This window comes from Saccopteryx leptura, chromosome 7 (assembly GCF_036850995.1).
Source record: "Saccopteryx leptura isolate mSacLep1 chromosome 7, mSacLep1_pri_phased_curated, whole genome shotgun sequence".
NCBI lineage: Eukaryota > Metazoa > Chordata > Mammalia > Chiroptera > Emballonuridae > Saccopteryx > Saccopteryx leptura.
In genome coordinates this window covers 71,411,146-71,432,970 of record NC_089509.1, presented here as the reverse complement: position 1 = coordinate 71,432,970, position 21,825 = coordinate 71,411,146, and the positions used below count along the sequence as shown (strand labels likewise).

Sequence of the window (21,825 nt, the reverse complement as noted above, 5' to 3'; positions counted from 1 at the left end):
AACAAATATAATCTCTCCTAATTTACTTCCCTGCTTGACTTCATTAAGACCAGTGTTCTACCATGCTGCCATCCTAATCTAATTGAAAGATAAATCTGACCATAATACATGCTTAAACATTTGACAGACACTCTTAACACTTTCCCAAAATTATAACCGACCTTCTTCTTTATGTAAACCCATCTTACCCCTCTTCCTCATTTTTACTACATGCTATCTGCACTTTACTTCAAGTAACATGAAACTGTTCTTTAGTATCAACCATACTGTTTTATGTCTCTGCAACTTGGAGTGTTTGAATTACAATGTATGTATTATCTTTCCCTAATATTTGTCTAATTGTCTTCTACTTATCCTTTAAGAATACACAAGTACAAATTTTCAGAACACCCATCCATAAGGTTGTTTTTATTAACTCTTCACTCTTTCTCGTACCTATTTGTGTATACCTGCATTTCTTTTTTACCATAGTCTTGAATCCATTTGTAAAATTTATCTACTTCTGAGATTTTTCCCAATTATATCTTTTTGCCTTGAAAGCACATAATCCTTCTTATTCGTAGTATATAACATAGTGCCTGACAAAGAAAATGGATTTATAAATATTTGTGAACAAAATCCAACTGATTCTGGCTGACAGGTGCAAGTTATTGCTTATTTTCTCTGTATAAATTTGCACATATCCCTTTATATCAATCCAATTTTTCCACATCAATTCTCTGAACATAAGCCCAATGACTATGAACAGCATTTGAAAAACACGAAGGATGGACAGATGTAAAACTCTATGAGCTCAAATATATTTTGCCTCTGAGGGGAAAGCAAGCTGTAAAAAGGAGCATTAGATGTCTCATTGTTCTTTGCACTGAGCTAGAGAAAATTGCTAATTTCTTTATCTGCATGATCAGAATTACATTATGTCCCAGTGTCACCATATCACTGTACTCATGTGATTCTTTTGCTTTTTAAAATTTCCCCCAAAATTCATTGCCTGGAATCATTAAGACTTTGCACAGATGGTATCTACTCTACATATAGCAACCCCTGAACTGTGTTCCTTTTGAGGATTATCCTTATGCTCATTTTGAGGAGGATTGATGACATTGTTATGAATATAGGGTTGCTGTTATTAAAAGAGATATTTGGCATGCAGAAAATAATATTTTATTATCTTTCTCTGTTAAATTGTATTAATTAAATTAATACAAAAATGTTTGAGAAATCAATATCAACTATATGTGTTAGTGACACTAAATAAATTTGTCTTTAGGATTCCTTAGTTTATATCCCCTGGACATATTTAATCATTCAATATGTGTTCAAGTTCTCAAAATATGGGGAAAAACTCATATAGGCACTGAAAATATATTGATTTTTCAAAATAAATGATTAATATGATATAAATTGGTATTCTAAGTAGGGAAAAATAAATCCAAATCAAAATACTTAAAGATACTTATTAAAGTCAAATTTAAAGGTATCCTCCAACAAAATATACATTCAGACTTTTTTTACTTTTGGTCAAGATGGCTGATTAGGTCAATGTTGTGCTTGTCTCCTCCCATGTCCGCGTCAAAATTGCAACTAAATTTTAGAACAGCCATCATTGCGAGTCACCTGATATTAGCTAAACAAAAGTTACATAACTAAGGATATAAAGAAGTCATGCTGAGATTGAAAATAATTTAGGTCACAGACACAGAGAGGAAAGATGATAAAGGAATAAGATAATTATTTACAAGCCAAAGAGAGAGGCCTAGAAGAAACTAACCTTGTTGACATCTTCATTTCAGACTTCTAGTACCTAGAATTGAAAGTTAATTTATGCTCTTTAATACCATTTCAAAAAATTTTATTGTACATTTTAGACACCACAATGAAAAAGAAAAAAATAAACTATAAATATCATACACAATTACTAAAACATTATTTGTAAAGCATATGTTTATTTACACAGAAAGCCAATAGAATTAATCATCAGTCAACAAAAAACTTCTGCCTAAAAGAAGAATTCAGCAAATTTGACCTCATAACAAACTTTGCATATACAAAGCAATAGCTTTCTATATACCAGCTACATGAAAAGTCAAGATAAAGACTTATAATGTTTGTAAACAGATTATACAGTATTTTGCAACAGAAAGATAAAGAAAATATGTGTGTATGTATGTGTGTATTCATGGCTATTACTACCAATACTAATGTTAAAGTAAAATGTGTGTTCATATAGGATATGACATATTTTGATAATGAAAAACAGATTTTTATTATGTAATAGAATAAATAATCACTGTGTTTGGTCATCAACTCTGAAAAGTCCAGGGAGTACATATACCCAAAACAAACATGCTTATAAAGGTAGATATCAATTTTTTCTTTGTGTTTAAAAGTACATTGGAAAGGTGATAATCCATTATAAATTTTCAATTTGTAGTATGATGTCTGAGATTATTTTATGTTATATGTTATTCTTTCTTACCAGCAAATCTATTTTTTATACCCATCCACTTAGATTTTTATATAAAAAATATTTTTAAAAATCTTACAAATATCCCCATTCCTAAGAAAGATAGCATTGATACTTTGTCACTAGATCTTTAGCTTTTGATCTCATAATGATATTTACTCTGATATTCTTTTAGAGCAAAGACCAGAATTATTGTTACTCTACCATGCACACAGACAATGCAGTATTTGAAGTTTTCTATTACTGTTGATTATCTATTCTATTTGTGTTTTATTGCAATCCAAAGAATATAAATTGAGTAAAAAGCTAAAAGTTTGTAATAACATAAGTTATTTTAATAAAAAAATGTCTTGAGCATATTTTTTATATTATTTTTTTTTCATTAGATCTATAATTATTAGATATTTATTTTTAATTTTTTTCAATTTTTTATTAATTTTAATTTATTTTGTTAACATGGATTCAAATGTCCTATTGAATATAACACCCCCCACCCTTGTGTCCCTATTTACACTTCTTTTTTCCCCTTCTTCTAATTCCCTCCCCCCTTCCCTCTGGGATTTGCTGTCTTGTTATCTGTATCTCTGTGTTATAGATGTATAATTTCATTAATCCCCTCATTTTCCTTCCCTCTGACAGCTGCCCCTCTGGTCCCTATGACCCTGTCTCTGCCTCTATTTCATTCCTCAGTTCAATTTGTTCCTTAGATTTCACATAAGTGAGATCATATGATATTTGTCTTTCTCTGCCTGGCTAATTTCACTTAGCATAATAGTCTCCAAGTCCATTCATGCTGTTGCAAAAAGTAAGGTTTCCTTCTTTTTCATGACCATCTAGTATTCCATTGTGTATATGTACCACAGCTTTTTAAGATGCTTACCATATTGTTCATTTAAAGAACTGGTGATTTTAGAACTTGAACTGATATTGGCAGAGAGCTTGACATATTCATTTATTTTCAACTTGTAAACTGTTTGTACTTGGTCAAAACAAAAAATTAAAAATAATTCTAAGCATAGTTTTTATGTTTTAGAATTATGCAAGCATAATAATAATGAACAGGAAAACAAAAAGGACCTAATCTATAGCACTGTGTTTAATAACATTAATATATATATATATATAGTATATGTATATATGTGAGGGGTAAATTTTCTTTTCTTTCTTCAATCCATATTTTAGTTGTTGGTAATATGTATTTGTCATTTTGTTAAGAGCTGTGGAAACATTGTCTATGCTCTAGGAGATTTTTTCTTTATTTTTTGAGGGGGTAGAAGGGTTAAAAAGTAAAAAATAAAATATGCTAATATTTTTAATTACTATAGTAATCCATAACAGAAGACTGTAGTGTAGTATAAATGGTGGTTTTGGAAGCAGTCACTGAAGTCAGGGAAACTGTTTTATAAAGAAGGTATACATGATAAGGTTGTGCTATAATATTATGAAAAAAAGATTGTTTTTGGTGTTCTCCAGTATCACCCCATTTATGATTACATTTTTTAATGTGGCTATGAAATTTGTTGTACTTTTTGATCATATTATGGCAATTTCATTCCAGGGTACACAAGAGTATATTTGCCCTGGCTGGTTGGCTCAGCGGTAGAGCGTCGGCCTGTTGTGCAGGGGACCCGGGTTCGATTCCCGGCCAGGGCACATAGGAGAAGCGCCCATTTGCTTCTCCACCCCCTCCCTCCTTCCTCTCTGTCTCTCTCTTCCCCTCCCGCAGCCAAGGCTCCATTGGAGCAAAGATGGCCTGGGCGCTGGGGATGGCTCCTTGGCCTCTGCCCCAGGCGCTAGAGTGGCTCTGGTCACAGCAGAGCGACACCCCGGAGGGGCAGAGCATCGCCCCCTGGTGGGCGTGCTGGGTGGATCCCGGTTGGGCGCATGCGGGAGTCTGTCTGACTGTCTCTCCCCATTTCCAGCTGCAGAATAAAAAGAAAAAAAAAAGAGTATATTTAATTGATTTTGTATATAGTTAATTATGAGAATGACTAAGTTGTTTTTTCCTTTTTTTTATTTTTTGAAAATAAGCTCTAATAGCCCAAATGCTTTTACTAAGGATAAAGTACTGAAGGACAAAACTGAAAATTAAACTGTAAAGAAAAAGATTTTTCTTATATAGTGATGTTGGGTAGAAATGATAAAGTATAAAGAAAAAACACAACAGCCTCAGAGAAAAATAAATATTTATACTTGGGCAAATATAAGAATTCTTCTTTTTTTAGAAATAACCTTTGGGCAGATCTGGGAAATTGAACAAGAAGAGTGCACCAAAAAGAACACATTAGATTTATGTTTTTCAGAGACAATAAGCTTACCCAAGGGAAAGCTAGGACTTCCGGGACAATAAAATGAAATTTTAACTCAGAATTGTTGGTAAATAGGAGTAAAAATTAATGAGAAAAAATGGAAAATTACAGATATATTTGGTATTTTCAGGTTATCTTTGCAATTGATATATTTTCAACTGGATATATTTGTTACAGAGTATGTTTATTCAACTAGAGTTATAGTATATTATATTAGAGTTTAAGAAATAGTTGAATATTTTCTAAGTATACGGATTTCAACTGCCATGAAAATTAGAAGGAAGCAGTCTAAGAGAAAAAGAATTTTTTTCTACAATTCTCTTCTTTAGCTAGCCCATTGTTAGCTGATTAAGTTGAGCATTCTAAACAATAAACTTTAAACACTTGCTTTTTAAAAGAATTACTTCACGGTTGCAGTAGGCAAAGGCATGGGTACTAATAACAAAATACCATTTTCCATAATATCCCATGTTTTGTCTCAGGGCAGATCATTCTTTTGCTCTGAGTGTTCATCATGATAATAAAGATGCCTGCTGATGGCTAGTAACGCTATATGACTCCTGTTACATCGTAAACTATTTGTTAATTGGCACCTCTCTTCATTTGCTTGTTCCAAGATAGAAACTAAAGTATGGAATCAGGATATAACCTGTCACCATAGCGACCAGGATGTTTGGCCTGAAACATCATGTGAGAGGTAGAAAAAACCAGCTAAAACACTACTAGAATTAATATGGGAGCCTGGCAGGGTAGCTTGCTGTACAATCAGTATACAAAATAATAGTAATCCAATTAGTCAGAAAGAAGTGATAGAATATCTCTTGGAAAAATAATTTTTCATAGATAGCAAAGAAAAACAATAACACACTTATGAATAAAGTTATCAGGATACATGCATAATCTTTATGAAGAGAGTGATGACAGTTTATTTAAGAGTAGAAATAAGCTCTAAAAACTTACAAAAAAGTGCCATGTTAATAAATGGAAAGACTCAATATATTAAAGTTCAGTTATATCTAAATTTAATACTAGAAGTATAATAAGTAAACAGAATAATATTAAAGACTCATACATACAGTAACAATAAATAGTTAAGGTATTTTAAATTAGTAGCTAGAAAATATATTTTAATGGCATTATAAAGAATAAGTATTTGTAATGGTGTATAAGTTAATTTATATTAATCTACATAAACTGTATAATGAAGAAATAAGATAAAAATATCAAAATATTTTTGCCATAGATTTTTATACAGTAAGATTACAGAATGAAAAACAATATATTATAAAAATAATTGCTTTATCTATCAATATACATGTGTATATACACATATAATATCATGCATTAATATTCATTAATTAATATATAAGAAATTATACAACATGTTCGGAGAGTAAGGGCCATCATATAAGTTTGTTTAGGTTATACTTTGTATGAGGGTGCTTACTGAATGACCAATAGTCAACAATGTGCTCACTAAATCCTTCCAGCATGCAACTATCTGGAGAAAGTACAGAATTTTTTTAAAAATATCTATGAAAATACAAAATATACATAAAAATTAACTCAGCAATTCCACTTATACATATCCATTGTACGGATGCAGATATATACAAGATTTCAAGAACAAAGATTTTAGTTGCATCTCAGTTTCTAAAAAAAAATTTCTTTTTAAGTGAAAGGTGAGGAGGCAGAGAGACAGATCCCTGCATGTGCCTCAGATGGGATCTACCAGGAAAACCCCCTTCCTGGTGATGCTCTGCCCATCTGGGGCCATTACTTCATTGCCCAGGAACTGAGCTATTTTAGCATCTGAGGTGAGGCCATGGAGCCATCCTCAGCACCCACAGACAACTTGCTTGAACCAATTGAGCCATGGCTGCAGGAGGGGAAGAGAGGTGGGGGAGGAGGGGGAGAACCAGATGGTCACTTCTCCTACGTGCTCTGACCGGGAATTGAACCTGGGACTTTCACACGCCCAGGTGATGCTCTGCCACTAAGCCAACTGGCCAAGGCTCAGTTTCTAAATTATAATTAAAAATTTTTTTTATCAATGTACTATTGGATAATCAATTATTTTAAATTTATTTTATACAATAGTACATATTATACATGGAATTTAATTTATTACATATATAAATATCCATTAAACTTTATTATGGACATTAAAATCTTTCATGCATTTTTCTATGTTAAAATAAAAACAAATTGCCAAAAATTCAATTTAACATGTATCATATTTACTGTGTGATTACAAGGTGCCAAGTGCCAAATATGAATAAAAGTTTTTGCCTTTGCATAACTTAAATGTTAATGGTAAAATAATAAAATATAAGAATAAGAAATACATAAAGTATATATGTAATAAGGTAATAAAGTGCTCTAGAAAATAATTAAAATTTACAAAGTGTATGGTGGTAAGAATGTGGGTTATTTGTTTGCAAATTAAATACAGCATCCAGGGTAGTAGATTTCATTGAAGAGTTGGCATTTGAGAAAACATTTGAAAAACAATGGGATGAACCATATAGATATCTAGTAAAAAATCTTTCTGCTGCTTGAAAGAACAGGTGGTCTGTAAACACTGAAGCATGCATTTGCCTAGCTGTGTGGAGGAGGGAAAAAAAGGAAGTGGCTGAGGTAGAGTTTGTAGGAGAAAGGAGATTTAGTTAAGAGATAAGGTGAAAATAAATATAGTAATAAGACTGTCTAGAATTCCACAGGTTAAGGGTAGGGTGACAACATAATTTATTGTTAGAAACTACATATTTCTATGTGAAGAGAAAAGTGACTCCAACACAATGAACATAAATAATGCATGAAGATTTTATAATTTGACCCATCAGTTTGATAATAATGGTTTATTTTTTAATTAAAAAAATCTTTAAATAGCACACATTAATTACATGTCTGTTACATTAACATGTAAACATACATTCATTGGGCAGCAATTACTTAAGAGTTTTGATCAGAGGAATGTTATGATCTAATTAACTTTGACAGAACTATTTTGGCTGGTAGATTGAAAGCCAACACTAGGACCAATGGTAGAAATTCTTAGGTCGGTTAGCAGGCCATGGCAGTCTTCTAAGAGAAAGACATGTGAGCTTGTACCAGGATTTAGGATAATCATACTTTGGTAAACATTTTTTTTTAAAGGAATAAATAAAATACAATAGACTCCCTTATCTGCAATTTTTCTTTCTGAAGTTTTAGTTACTCATGGTAAACTGTGGTCTAAAGTATTAAATAAAAAATTCTGAAAACAATTCACAAGTTTTAAATTATATTCCATTCTGAATAATGTATAAAATCTTTCATTATTTTGCTACATGTTGCCCAGGAGATTAATCATTCTTCAGTTCAGTGTATTCACCTTGTGTATACTATATGCTACACACACATTAGCCACTTAGTAACTGTCTTTGTTATCATATTAGTTATCAGATATTTTAAGAGAGAAAGAGGTAGAGAGACACCGCATTTACCTACTTTAATAAAATATATTGTTATGATTGTTTGATTTTAATGAGTTGTTTATATCTTACTGTGTCTGATTTATAAATTACACTTTATCATAAGGATATATGTGTAGGAAAAAAAGCTTAGTATATATAGAGTTGGTTACTATCCATGGTTTCATGCAATCACTGGGGATCCTGAAATGCGTTTCTTGTTAAAGTGGGGGGAGAAGGGGCTACTGTAATCAAATGTAAGTACCTGTACTGGTATATGTGCAGAACTATGGTTGTAAATTTTAAATAAGGTTTTGAAATTAGATGCACACTGGTTGAAGAGACTATTTTTGCTGCACTGTATTGCATTTGTGCCTTTGTCAAAGACTAATTGATTCAATTTATGGGAGTCTATTTCTGAGCCCTTTGTCTGTTTTATTTATTTATGTGTCTTTTCTTTCACCAATACTATGCTGCCTTGATTATTGTAGCATTGGTCAGTCATCCAAATTTCTATTCTCCATTATTATGTTTGTATATTTTTTTCCTCTCTATAAAAATTTAAAATAAGTTTGTCATTATCTATAAAATAATATATGAGATAAGATTTTATAGTGTATAGACTAAATTTTGTGAGAATTGCATTGAATCTATAGAATACAATGGGAAGAACTGACATCTTGACAATATTGAGTCTTCCTTTCCATGAATGTAAAATATTTGTTCATTTATTTGGTCCTTCTTTGATTTGCTTTTTCAGTTTTATAATTTACTTTATGTAGATCTTTTACAAATTTAATTAGACCTATACTAAAGAAAATTGTATCTTTGAGTGTTAAGGTGTTTTGTATTTTTTCATTTTCCGTTTATTGTTGGTGTGTAAGAAAGTAAGTGACTTTGTATATTAACCTTGTATCCTAAAACCTCATCAATTTGAGAAGATATTTGTCAATGTTTTTTGGATTTCTATATGGGTAATTATGCCATCTTTGAACAAGATAGTTTTACTTATTTCTTCCCAATCTGTGTACTTTTATTTATTTATTTTTTGTCTTGTTGCATTAGCAAGTACTTCCAATACAGTGTTACAAAGAAGTGGTGAAAAGAAACATCCTTGCCTTGTATCTGATATTAGGATGGCCTCAAGTTTCTCTATTACATACAGTAGTATGTCAGATATAGGTTCTTTGTAAATTTTTTTTATCAAGTTGAGAAAGTTCTATTTCTACTTTGCTAAGAGTTTATACCATGTATGGGTGCTATATTGAGTTCTATAAAAGAGAAACAAATATACATAATCAAGATAGAATTCTGTGGTAGATTATGTTTGATCATGCCCTTTGTTTCTTCACCCATTGCTATGCATCTTGTAAGAGAAATATATATCCTAACCCTGTTGATTTTTTGAGATAGACCATTTGTCTAATGGAATGTGAGTAGGCATAATATATGTTATAACCAAGAACAAATTTTAAAAAGGCATGATTGGCTCCTTCTGTTACTCCTTGTGTTGCCTATTTCATGATGATTGCATATCCTAGATATAGGTGTTACTTCTCCAGCTGGGATGCAGAATGAGAATACATGACGAGGACACACTTAGCACCACCTACAATATGAGGAAAAATCTTATCTTGAAAGGAATCTATTGAATTTATTTCTATTGTTCCTCTTGAAAAGAGGTAGCATATTCTAGATTTTTTAAATTGAGATAAAGAAAGATAGATCAAGAAGGTGAAGATTTTTGATGATTCTGGTGACCTCTCTCAGTAAAAAAAAATTGTTAAAATTTTCTCCCCTCTGATACAGATATCTGATACTGAACAATATAACAATTATATTGGTTGCATACGTGAAATATCTAGGGACATGTAACTCTTTCCATCAATTTTATAAAAAAATAAAAATGGTTAAGGAAGTCTGACCAGGCAGTGAATAAGTGGACAAAGCATCGAACTGGGATGCAGAGGACCCAATTTCAAAACCCTAAGGTTGCCAGCTGGAGCACGGGTTCATCTGGTTTGAGCACAGCTCACCAGCTTGAACCCAAGGTCACTGGCTTGAGCAAGGCATCACTCGGTCTGCTGTGGGCCCCCTGTCAAGGCGCATATGAGAAAGCAATCACTGAACAACTAAGATGCTGCAAGGAAGAATTAATGCTTCTCATCTCTCTCCTTCCTGTCTATCTGTCCCTATCTTCCCCTTTCTCCGTCTCTCTCTGTCTGTGTCACACACAAAAAGAATGGTTTAGGAACATAAAAAGATAATTAACTTTGTTTTGCCTTAGAAAATTTTATAGATCTATTTTTCAAATAAAGGATATAAAAATATAAGCTTTTAGTTTTCTTTCAAAATGTACATAATTAGCCAAATTCAATTCATTTTTAAAAGGTCATTTATCCTAGTTTTTAAATGAATTAACTTTTTTTTGTCTATTCTAGATAATAAATTCTAGCTATTAATTGAAGTATGTCAGCTGTGATTAAAGGGAGAAACACATAGATGAATTGCCTTTACCTAATAAAAGAAAAAAAGAAGACAGTATTTATTTTACCAAAATTGCATAAATACATATAGATTTTTATTGAATTATTGATTTTTTCTAGTTATTGTTTTCATAGAATGTTATTTGATGAGTTTGCTTTGGGGAATTGAAAGATACAGTTCTAAAACTTAAATATCCAAAAAGCAAAGATCAATAGGGGAGATAAATGTATTTTAAAAATAAGAAATGAATATGAGATATAAGCTTTAAAACAAATTAAATTCTCTAGAGCTACCCATCAGTCAGCCGTGACAGGTTTAAAGGTCATTGTTGCTGACTATTTGGCTAAATTTCAACTCAATTTAAGCTCTGATCAGTGATTCAAAACTGACCTATATAGATAGGCAACCATGTGGTGCCTGGGTGCATATTAATCAGAAGGTTCCCCTACACCAAAAAAGAATAGAGGGGTTTTTAAAAAGGAATTGCGAGAGGAAAAAATGTAGAAAGGTTAAGTGATATGCCAAACAATTCTAAGATACTTTGCAGATTGACTCTTCCCTCTGTGTCCCCTTATTTCCTGTACGGAATCCAGCTCTTGTTCACATAAATTACTTTCTCATGTGTGGAAAGAAGCAATCAAAGAATAAACATTGTATTAAACTAATTAACAGACATTTTAGCTTTATAGAATGCAAGATATTCTAACTTTCTATTTTATTGGTTTAATAGAGTAAATATAGTTAGTTTTACTAATTAATTTATTTTGTGCCTAATCTTTAGGTCTTGGTGCCTTAGGGATATGGTGAACTGGAAACATGAAGTAATCAGAGCATGAGTACATATGACTTGAGAATTCTATTTTATTTTGAACCTAAATTAGAATGATGTCTACATTAGTTTAAACAACATACCTATTCTATTATCTATTACAGATCATTGATAATAGTTTCTTTTATCTCCCACTTTGGTATAAATACGTCTGGGCCAAAAAAATAATAGGTATAGCCAAAAATATGCAGTGTACTAAAAGTTATTGAATAATTTTCTATCCCTATACATTCTTTTATTTCCTCAATAGATGTACTTGTAAAAAAATAATGGGAATAATTTTATAACCAATCAAAATTACCCAATAAGCAAAAAAATGATTGTCATATCTTCATAATATAAATAGAAAAAATAATAGAAGTAATATTGATTTTAAAAACTCACTTAATAATAATTATCTTATTAGATTCTGACAATCCCTTGCACTTAGATAAAACTTCCAATAAAAGTGTTATTTTGATAATTTAGGTCAACTCTAGAGAACATTAATCTTCATTATATAACCAAATGAACCCTATAAAATTCTAGCTCCTTTTTAATCATTGCTTTGCAATGACAATAACAACAAAAATCACAGCAACATTTTTAAATGTAAAATTCAACCATTTCAATAAAACTTAGAATTTCTGACTTAATATTCTATCATAGACTTATAGTTCTTTTCTGTTAAACCCCTTAGCTCAAATTAATATTTTATGATTATTTTTGTTTGTTTTCCACCATGTATGTATAATGACTAATTTGTAACTCTCTTTTAATTTTTTCTATCTTTTCAGGTTTATACTTTTCAGTTTTAGAGACAGTTTCTTTAAATCATATTCTCAAATCTAATATGTATAGTCAGAATTTGTTTTATCTTTTGAGATCTTTCACCTTTCAGATCAGTTGATTCAGTTTCTTGTGGTTCTATCCTATGAAGCATCATTCAAACATTTTTAGTATCAATGCTTCTCTATTTAAAATAATTTTTTTTTTGTATTTTTCTGAAGTTGGAAACGGGGAGGCAGTCTGACAGACTCCCACATGTGCTTGACCGGGATCCACCTGGCACGCCCACCAGGGGGCGATGCTCTGCCCATCTGGGGCATCGCTCTGTTGCAACCAGAGCCATTCTAGTGCCTGAGGCAGAGGCCATGGAGCCATCCTCAGCGCCTGGGCCAACTTTGCTCCAATGGAGCCTTGGCTGCAGGAGGGGAAGAGAGAGACAGAGAGGAAGGAGAGGGGTGGGGTGGAGAAGCAGATGGGCGCTTCTCCTGTGTGCCCTAGCCAGGAATTGAACCTGGGACTCCTGCATGCCAGGCCGACACTCTACTATTGAGCCAACCGGCCACGGCCTAAAATAATTTTTATTGATTGATTATAGAGAGAAGAGAGAGAGAAAGAAAGGGAGGTGGTGGGGAGGGCAGGAAGCATCAATTTATAATAGTTACTTCTGCAAACCCAGGGTTTTAAACTGGCGACCTTAGCATTCCAGGTCAATGCTCTATGCACTGCACCACCACAGGTCAGGCTCCCTATTTATCTCCAAAGCCAACACAATAACAATAATCACTGACATTTCAGACCACCCAGAACTGGAATTGTACTGTAACCTTTACCTATGTTATATCATATTAATTACTCACAATAATCCTGTTGTATAATACCATGGCAGATTCTATTTATCTTTTCTCATATTCATTACAACTGAAAACATATATTTAGTTTATATTTTTTCCACTGAATCTTTGCCATGTTAAAGATCCTCTTGACATGTATCTGCTTTTTTAATGGGAAAATCAATAAAAATATGACTGCTACATAGCATTTGGTCAATAAGCATTTGCTGAACAAACAAATTAATGTTTGGAATAGGAAGTTATTGTTATTGTTACCAATGCAGAATCTCAAGCTAACCAGGTTTCAGTAACTTGCCCACTATCACATTGCTAATTAATATCAGAACTGGGAGTCTAAGGTTCATATATCTCTATACAACCTAAAACAGGGATTTTCAACCTTTTTCATTTAATGGCACACAAATCAATTACTAAAATTCTGTGGTACACCAAAAAATATGTTGTTTTTTGCCTATCTGACCAAAAAAAAATCAGTATAATATTGAATCATTCACATCAGACAACTATTCTTCTGTTGCCTGTTGTCATTTTTATTTATTTTTTATTTTTTATTTATTTATTTATTTATTTATTTATTTATTTATTTATTTATTTTTTCCCCCGAAGCTGAAAACGGGGAGAGACAGTCAGACAGACTCCCGCATACGCCCGACCGGGATCCATCCGGCACGCCCACCAGGGGGCGACGCTCTGCCCACCAGGGGGCGTTGCTCTGTTGCGACCAGAGCCACTCTAGGGCCTGGGGCAGAGGCCAAGGAACCATCCCCAGCGCCCCGGCCATCTTTGCTCCAGTGGAGCCTCGGCTGCGGGAGGTGAAGAGAGAGACAGAGAGGAAGGAGAGGGGGAGGGGTGGAGAAGCAGATGGGCGCCTCTCCTGTGTGCCCTGGCCGGGAATCGAACCCGGGAATTCAGCACGCCAGGCCGACGCTCTACCACTGAGCCAACCGGCCAGGGCCCTGTTGTCATTTTTGATTTGACAATCTAAGGGAAAAAAAGCCAGTGCCCCTGACTAAATAGTAAGGTATTACATATCTTAAAAATTTTTGTAGATCACCATTGTGCCTGCCATGACACACTGGTTGAAAATCACTGACCATTAGTAGACACAGCTATAGGCCATCTTTCTTAACTAAGTGCTTATCTCTGTCATGGTTTATCAGTTACCAAACTTCATTTATTCTTTCTATATTTAAGCAATTATTTATTTGTTTGTTTTTATTTATATAGAGAGAGAGGAGGAAGGAAAAGGAGAGAGAAAGATCAATTTCTTGTTCTACTTATTTTTTGACTGACTCCAGGGCTTGGACTGTAATCTTGGTATATGGGGACAATATATACCAACTGAGGTATCCACCCAGGGCCAAGCTATTTTTAATCTTAATTTAAAAAAAACTTATTTATTCAATAGCTACTTTATCTCAATACTTAGGTGCCTGTTTTTTTGTGGAGTTTTTTTGCATTATATTTTTTCTGATAACACAGCCAAACAAAAGTACTGGTTTAAATCTGTTAAAATAGATTTATTTTTGTTTTATAACACAATTTTTGTCATAAAGTGTCATTATTCAGAGGTCCCAAATTGTACTCCCTCTATGCCTGATGGTTTACCTGTGGTGACTTTGGAGGTATGGTAAGGCACAATTGAGGAGGCACAGATACAATATCCCTCAATTACTACAGAAGACATCTGCTTTTGTCAGTTTTACATATAGGATTTCCTCTACATTTTACTGTGAAGAAAGGATTTTGTACCGTCATTGTACCTGCAGTAATAGTAACATTAGAAATATAGCAATAATAGAAATATTTATATCTTAGTTATCCCAATACTCATAATCCTACTTCAAACCCAAGACTACAAATTGATTTTTTTAAATCTTAGCTATACATCTGTTATAAAACATTTTAATTTTGTTCCTGTGTGCCTATTCTCTAGGCTGTTGTGTAAGCCACATTCTTTTGAGTTACAAAGGACGCTCAAAAATGGGTGATTAATGCAAATATATTGAACAGCTTGTGATGTCAAAAAAGGTCAGCATTTAAATAATATATGTGTTTAAATAGATATTTAATATATATTATACATTATTATTAAATATATATTATTTAATTAATATATATGTATATAAAATTTTCCTCTCCATGCAACTACCCTATGTCTTCAAGATTTTAGTATAACTAAATCTGAGATGTCATAAAAATTCTATCATATATTATAGATCAAAAGCAAGGATTGCAGATGATCTAATTGCCCTATAATCTCCTAATTTGTATTCTTGAACTAAGAGTTTGGATTGTGTGGCTTTGATGGTGAATGATACTCAAATACATCCTTGAACCTTTGGTGCACTTTCAAGATTACATGTGGAAGTCTTATTAGCTTTAAGAGTTCTTTGATTATCTCCCAGCCTCTTCTTTCCTCTGTGCCCTTTGAAAGGCAAAATGGAGAGGAGTTAATACTTGGATTAGGTGATGATAGTTGTTTATGTTGTTTACTAATGATTAGAAAGACTCTTTAAGAGATGTTCATTGGCATTTATTTATAACAGATTTTAAATATTTAAACTGTCATTAGAAGTTGATTTTTTAAATTTAATAATCAATATCTAATTTGAGTAAAATAATTGCCAGTAACTTATCTTCTGTTCTTGCGTTTCCATTTTATTATTATATTATGTTTTACTATCGAGGTAGAAAATAAAACTCTTAACTGAAATGTTAAACAATCAATTAAAATAATACAGGAAAAATTGTACCACTTTGAATTCCTCGCAATATTGAAGCAAAATACTCAAAATTATAAACCTTCCACTTACAGTTAGATGGTATACAAAATCACTAATTTTTCTTTATTCTTTTTGTTATTTAGAATCTATTCTGAGCCCTTAGTTGGTTTTCTAACAAATAACGTGAAGAAAACAAAAGCATTGATCTTGTAAAACTGTGATTGTATATTGGTCTCTGGAAAATTACAAAGCATTCAGCCCCTTGCTCCATTATAGATTATGGATTTCAATTGCTCATCAGATAAGTCAAAGTCAGAGCCACATAGGTATGTTACAAATCCTGCCTCTTGAATTTTGTGAGAGGTTCAATATATTTATTATGTGTATGATATATTGACCAAAACTAGGTGGTAATAAGTATTAAAACAACTTAAGGAAACAATTGTTAATTTGTTTTTCATTATTATAGTTGTTATTTCTCAAATCTTAGAAAGTTGAACTCATGTAATATATCCTTCTGAAACTGCCTTCAGTGTAATTTCCTTAAGATTTATTGAAGTTGTAATATGTATAAATAGTTCTTTTCTTTTTATTACTGAGTAGTATTTCATGGTATGGATGCATCACAAGTTGTCTAAACATTTACCTGCTGGAGGATATTTGGGCAGTTTCTTGTTTTTGGTTATTACTAATAAAGCTGCTATAAACATTTGTGTTAAAATTGACATTTATTTCTCTGAGATATATGCCCAAGAGTGTAATTGTGAAATCATTGGTAAGTTTAATTTTAGTTTATAAAGGAATTATCAAACCATTTTCCAAAAATGTGTACTTATATAAAACTTCTAAAAATAAAAACAGGAAAAAAATGAAAAAGAAATAGAGAAAATTTTGAAAGCCTAGGGTGAGGCAAAGACTTAACACCAAAAGAAAGATTAAAAAAAAGAAAAATAATAAATTAGATATCATCAAAAATAAAAATGTTTGCTCTGTGAAAAACTCTGTTTAAGAAACCCACCTGTGGTATCTTCTTAAGGCAGCCTAACGTGACTAATACATTCACCTCAAGTGTGAGAAGATTCAATTCCAATTTTTCTACCTGCATCAGATGTGTAGAAAAAGTTACATGAGGAATAATGAATTCCAAGATAAAAACCAGAGGGGAAAAAGCTGTTAAGACAAACTGAGTTTTCCCACTAAATATTCTGCATCTAGCTTGATGGTATAATGCAGTTCCCAATTCCTGGGCCACACGAGAGCTTTAATTCTAGGAGCCAGAGGAGAAGCCTAGAATTTCTTCAGAGTATACAATGTGGAGAACATTCACCACCATAGTACCATGGCATAAATTATCCTCTATTGTATTTACTGATAACCTTATCTATTTTCTTATTAGGTTCTGATCTAATTGAAGATTAAAGAATGACAAATAAAGCATAAAAAGGTAGAAACAGAACAGATGCAGAATGAGTCAAAATTAAGTTTATTTGCTTCTGATTTTTAGCAAGTCATTGTAAAGTATCAGTGGAGGACAAGCTTATTTTCTAAAGTTGTAATTTCTGAAGAATATTTTTATAAAAATATATAAATCTAATATAAGTAAAACTGAGTCAATGGTATAAAAGAGAGGTGAACACAATGTTATAAAACTACTTGGGTGCCCTCTTGTCTCTGAATAATTCTATTCTTTAAGAAACTGACTCTTCTCTCCTATAGGAAGCTACTTGCATGTTACAGACTAAAACATGGACTTCTAAAGACAAAGAAATACCTAAGCAGGAAAATTAAGTGTAGGATTGGAAAAGCTTATCCAGCTTCAGAAACATATATAATACTACTTTAGAAATATAAAATAATTTAAGATTCAGATGCTTAAAAATGCTGGATAGAGCTCAGTGGTAGAGCATAGGCCTAGCGTGCAGGAGTCCCGGGTTTGATTCCCGGCCAGGGCACACAGGAGAAGCACCCATCTGCTTCTCTACCCCTCCCTCTCTCCTTCCTCTCTGTCTCTTTCTTCCCTTTTCGTAGCCAAGGCTCCACTGGAGCAAAGTTTGCCCGGTCACTAAGGATGGCTCTGTGCCCTCTGCCTCAGGTGCTGGAATGGCTCTGATTGCAGCAGAGCAACACCCCAGATGGGCAGAGCATCGCCCCCTGGTGGGCATGCTGGGTGGATCCTGGTCTGGCACATGTGGGAGTCTGTCTGACTGCCTCCCCGTTTCCCGCTTCGGAAAAATACAAAACAAACAAACAAACAAACAAAAATGCTAGATAGACAAAAGGGGAATTGGATTATAATAGAGAAGCATTTCAAGAAATTTATAGATATCAATATAATTGAAGAGAAAAAAATAGTTATAAAAATAAATAAATGAAATAGAAAGGTTAATCAATATTATCTAAAGTATACAATTTAATTCTGTGATTATTGATAATTTATGGCATTATCAATAATTCTTGTGAATCTTTTCAACTTTATGTGTAATCATATTTCTCTAACATATAGTGAAGAGGGGATTGAGTTGGCAGGAGGGGGCATATTTTTCATTATGAAAAACATTGTGTACGTAGATAGCCAAATATTTCCCCTCCATATAAGGACAAAACTATAAGGAAATAACTCATTTTTAAACCACCAGGTCAAATTGTCTTAGTAGAATAGAATTACTAACACAAATAACTAACAGAATGGAACATGATCAAAGCCTCTTCATAAAACTTCTAAATGGTATGTTTTATCCATTTGTGTATGTACTCCACAAACTACTCCCAAATTTACATTTCTTATTCTTTTTTTAATGTTCATCTGCACAACAGTGTATTCTAAGTGCCCGTAGTAATGTTCAATCCATTCATAGGTGAAAAATATTGTAAGTGAGGATAGGAATATGTTAAATAACAGTTTACTATATTGTTTTTTGTCAGGTGTTATTTAATATTTTTTCATTAATATTTTAAAATTTTCTTTTATAATTTAGTTTTGTGTACTTCTTTTATTGTTCTTATTTAAGTATTAAATGCATGAAATAATAAACTACCCTTCAGTATATTGTAGTTTTAATACTTAAAATGGTCATTAGATCAGAGAAGTGGTTGTTAAACTATTTGAATCCCATCCCTGGAGCACATGCTCTATACTAAACAACAGGCTGAGAAGACTGGGTCTGCATTGCCCCTTTGCAGATTGCTCTTGAGATTGAGGCTCCATACTGGGTGGAACAAGCCAAGAGACCAGTGACTACCACCTTTGGACTGTGACCTGTTTAGAGAGCAAGAATGTTACTCAGCAGAAATAGGCCACTCTCTTCAACCTCAACATAGGCCAGTGGTCCTGAGATTCTATCCTGGGTGTCAAAGGATACTGCCGTTATTTGGAACAAAGAGTGGGTAAGTTCATGACTAAAAGACAAGAGGAAACTGGTAGCTCTATGATACAAATAATAAGAAAATTATAAGCCAGGCCAGGTGAAAGTTTAACAGAGAGAATTAGGGAAAGAAAAAGCTAAAATAAACCCTTTGGAATCAACTCATAGAGTAACAACACCCTACCCCTGCAAAGGATTCCAAATGTTTGTTGTTTGTTTGTTTGTTTGTTTGTTTGTTTTTCTGAAGTGGGAAGCAAGGAGGCAGAGAGACTCCTGCATGTGCCCCAACCAAGATCCACCTGGCATACCCACCAGGGGGCGATGCTCTGCCCTTCTGGGACATGGCTCTGTTGCAACTGAAACCATTTTATAGCACCTGAGGTGGAGGCCATGGAGCCTCAGCGCCCGGGCCAACTTTGCTCCAATGGAGCCTTGGCTGTGGGAGGGGAAGAGAGAGATAGAGAGAAAGGAGCAGAGGAAGGGTGGAGAAGCAGATGGTTACTTCTCCTGTGTGCCCTGGCCGGGAATCAAACTCAGGATGTCCCTACACTGGGCCGATGCTCTACCGCTGAGCCAACTGGCCAGGGCTGGATCCTAAATGTTTTAGATTAGAATTGTAAAGCAATTCATGTTTCATGATGTTGTCAGGCACTAATTCCATTTGAAAGCATAAAGAATGCTTGTTATAAGCTGAATTTGTTCCCCTCAAAAATTCTTTTAAGTATGAGGACAAACAACAAAACAAAAAAGAGGAAGACAGTGTGTGATATTGGAGAGAAACTTATTCAGGATTCCCAGAAAAACAATACTACCTTGGCATGCTAGTGACCTAGCTTAGTGGAATCAGAATATAGCACAACAAGTACAGACATTGACATTGATCCAGTGAACACCATATATATAAACAATTCTGAGCTCTCTCCCCATATCAAATGACTTTATAGGCAACCAACAAGATGAAGGAAACTAAGGTCATGAATATTATTGAAGTAGAGGGAAAAAAGAAATAACCTCCATGAACCTAAAAATATAAAACAAGGAAGATTTTAATAGAATCTAAGATCATATGTAAATTGATAATTTAAGAGGCAGAAAAATTTAGTTTGATATTTTTAATGTGATACCATTTGTCTCCTACAGAAATTTAGGTTTTTAAACTTTCTATGTAGCATTTACTGACTAATAAATCACACAAATACTTATACACTAAAACCATCACAATTTATTTAGTTGACAATTCTGTGGGTTTGTTGTACAGTTTTCTCTCTCAGACAACTTTCATGACCTCTGCTAGGCTCTCTCATTAATTTGTAGGCAGCTTGTATGTTTGTTGGTGCCTGGGTGAGCTAAGATGCCTTTATTCATATGTTTGGTATTTGACTAGATGACTCTTTTATGATGCACCCAATTCTCTTCAATTTATTATGTCTCAACTAGTCAGGCTACCTCTGAATGTTTACCTAGTGATTTCTGGTTTCTGAGAGCAGCAAGAAAGTGCGAAATTTAATTAACAAACACTTCTTGTGGAGCCTCTGATTGCATCACATTTGCTGTCTCATTAATCACACCAGTTAAAAAATTTGAATTTGCATACCATTTATTTTTGTTTTTTGTTACTAAAACTATAATTTTCAGACAATAGCAAGATACTGCCAGTGTGTATGATTGCATTGCATTATCTCAACTTCTATCCTGATACCATGTCAGAAATCTGTATTTTAACAAGATTTTATGTGATTTATGTTTACATTACAGTCTGAGAAGCACTAAACTTATTTAGCTGAAAAGTGCTTATCTACATTAAAGCTTTTTCCATTTGCAGTTAATATAAAGAACAAACGTTATAACAATTTATTTTTTAAAGAAATCTATAAATGAGTAATACACTGAGTGGAAAAAATTCAAAAACATGAAATTTTAAAAATCTAATCATTTTATATTAAAATTATAATATGTGTTTATTTTAAAAAATATAATATATATTAATATTGGGTGTATTAGCAATATTCAAAACATACAGTCAGTAAAGAACACTCTACAAAGCTATTTTATTATAAAATTTAAAAGTATTGATTCCTTTATCATCACGTTAAGCACATTTGATTACTGAAATATTTCTCTAATCTATTATTTTTTTATCCCATTTTCATCTTTCTGAATCATTTTTTTTTAGTACTGCTCACATAAATCATTTTAATTAGCCTATCTGATTTCTCTGTATCTGGACTCAACTTTGTGACCATAATTCCAGTACACTTCTCAATCTGCAAACGGTTTCCAGATGATGACAGGGTTGTTACATTCCTCTAACTGGCTATCCCACCAAAATTTATAACTCCTCTCCAGATTGCTTTCTTGGGCATGAATATTGTATACCACTGTATTTTGCACAATGTCATTCTAAGTCAAATAATTCATTACAAATTTATTTCTCCCCATTTATCTTTTCTAGCAAGTATCTTAATTGTCTCAATATTCCTCACTGGAATAAATGTATTTCTTCAATGCATATTAACCACAAATACATCTTCATCATATTATTTTGACATTATGTCCTTTGCTTTCCTTTTA

At 32.9% G+C, this 21,825-nt stretch overlaps 1 non-coding gene across 1 annotated transcript; it reads left to right on the top strand.

Annotated features, from left to right (window-relative positions):
• The first annotated feature begins 4,044 nt into the window (after nucleotides 1-4,044).
• TRNAN-GUU (transfer RNA asparagine (anticodon GUU)) lies at nucleotides 4,045-4,120 on the top strand. Its single transcript has one exon. It is a non-coding gene; the product is annotated as a tRNA-Asn (tRNA).
• The last annotated feature ends 17,705 nt before the right edge of the window (nucleotides 4,121-21,825 follow it).